Here is a 2,306-nt window from a genome sequence, read left to right as displayed (position 1 = left end):
CTTAAAGTTTCGAGTTCAGTGAAATAAGTGCAAACAGAAAATCAAAAGTGATAAGTGATAAGCGCAAAGTGTTACAGTGTTGCGTTCGAGGGTTCGTCTGTTTGTGCCAGTTGTTCGCCTAGTCTGGGACCTCTTACAAGCTCCCAAGCCCAGGGGAGAAGTAATGTCGAAGGACTTATGGGTTCAGCAGGCCTTGATCGACGAACAGACGTTTTCCCTCCGTGGTTTCGGGTGTATCTACACACGTTGCCAACGTGATCACCCCACCCACACAAAGACGAGAGAGCCCTTTTATTCCTCGTCTGCGGAAGAGGTTTCTCGCAGAAACCATGGACCAAATCTTGCAGCTTTTAAGTGCAAGTCGGTCCCTTCCGCACAAGTCCAACTCCTAGGTGTAGCCATTAACACTGGGTCAGTTCGGACTTGCTGCAGTACGACAACTGCACACCTCCCAGAGAGGCAAGGTGGTATCGCAACAGGCAGTAGCTCCGTCTGTTGCCGCACCAGCTGTTTTAGACCCTCAGTCTCAACGGACAGTAGCTCCGTTTGTTGTTGTCTTTCTTAAACTCTAGTGGTCTATGCTGCAGACAATGCAGTCTCAGCTTGCGGTGTTGATGCAGGAGTTTCAGGCAGAGAAGGTTAATACACCTCCTCCTGCGAACGCTCCTCCTCCTCTGCGCAGTACAATCTGCCAGACGTATGAGGTTGAGGTTCCTCAAGCTACCTCCATGCGTGAGCTGCCGCGTTGGGAGGTGCCAGATACCAGCGCTGTGCAGCAACCTCCACTTTCCTTGAAGCAGGAGCCTCTTACCACGCAGCAACCTCCTCAACAATGGGGGCAGGAGCCTTATGCCTTACAACCTCCTCTACTCTTGAGGCAGGAGTATCTTGCATTACAACCACCCTCGAGGCAGCAACCTCTTGAGGTACGACAACCTCTACCATCCTTGAGGCAGCCACCTCAACTCTCGCAGCAACCACTGCCACTTTCCTCGAGGCGAGAACCTCAACTCTCGAGGCAAGCACCTCAAGAACCTCAACTCGTGAGTCAAGAGCCTCTCTCTGCGCAGCCACCTCAACCCTTGAGGCAAGCGCAACTCTTGAGGCAGGAACCTCATGCTATGAGTCAGCCACCTCAACGCATGCATCTGCCACTTTCTCCTCAGCTTGAGCCTCTTCCCATTCAACTTGAACCGCAGTCTATGCAGCATGAGCCTCTCCTCTGCGCAGCTACCCCCTCAACCCTTGAGGCAGACGCAACTCTTGAGGCAGGAACCTCACAGGAGCCTCATGCTATGCGACATCCTATGGGCTCTCGTGGCATGGTTGGTTTCGACCTGGCCTTTCATTAGAAGGGGCTAGTGTTCGATCCCAAGTATGAGGTAGAAATTTATTTCTATTTGAACACGATGTTGTGTTGATATTTATCCATATTGACTCATTAGAGGTAATTTGAAGTCAACGGCCATACCACGTTGAAAACACCGCTTCTCGTCCGATCAGCGAAGTTAAGCAACGTTGGGTCTGGTCAGTGCTTGGATGGGTGACCGCCTGGGAACACCAGATGCTGTTGGCATTTGAATTACTACCAATTGTGTCACGTGGTGGCCCGGGGAAATCTGGTGAAACTCTCTGGTAAAGAGACTGATGTCTCACCAGGTAAATCCTCGGACAGCTAGATTAGTGTCAGGTTCAGATTTCTTTTAAGCAGCATGAGCCTCATCCCATGCAGCATGAGCCTCATCTCATGCAGCATAAGCCACACGCCATGCAACATGCTCTGCTTACCTTACAGCATGCTCTACATACAGCATGCTCTGCATACAGCATGCTCTGCATTCCTTACCGCATGCTTCTCAGTCACACATCTTTGGTTGTTGCCAACTCACTAGACTGTCAAGCAGTTTCATAACGTTGCCTTCTAGTCTGCTGCTTTTGCACCAGTGAACCCCTCACTGAGAGAACTTAGCTTTTCTCGGATATGGTTCCTGTAGATGAGAAAGTGCTATTCTCCCTCCTTCTGATATTCCCTTGAGGACTCTGTCATTTGGAGAGGAGCCTTTAGCTGCGTAGCCTCCTATGGACTTTTATTTAAGCATAACATGCTTCCAGGGAAGGTAATGGTTCCACTTCAGTCGCTAACCCCGTCTGTTACCACACCTGCTCCCATAGACCTTGAGCTGTGTTGCAAGACATGCAGTCCAAGCTTAGTCCTTGTTAGAGGATTTTTTGTTTACGGAGTCAGTGTGTCACTGGGAAGACGTTCAACAACCAGCAGAAGTGACTTGTTGTGACGCAGTGCGGCA

General features: G+C 50.3%; 1 non-coding gene across 1 annotated transcript; it reads left to right on the top strand.

Annotated features, from left to right (window-relative positions):
• The first annotated feature begins 1,457 nt into the window (after positions 1-1,457).
• LOC137655946 (5S ribosomal RNA) lies at positions 1,458-1,576 on the top strand. Its single transcript, XR_011046898.1, has one exon. It is a non-coding gene; the product is annotated as a 5S ribosomal RNA (ribosomal RNA).
• The last annotated feature ends 730 nt before the right edge of the window (positions 1,577-2,306 follow it).

This window comes from Palaemon carinicauda, chromosome 16 (assembly GCF_036898095.1).
Source record: "Palaemon carinicauda isolate YSFRI2023 chromosome 16, ASM3689809v2, whole genome shotgun sequence".
Lineage (NCBI taxonomy): Eukaryota > Metazoa > Arthropoda > Malacostraca > Decapoda > Palaemonidae > Palaemon > Palaemon carinicauda.
This window is presented reverse-complemented; position numbering and strand designations above follow the sequence as displayed.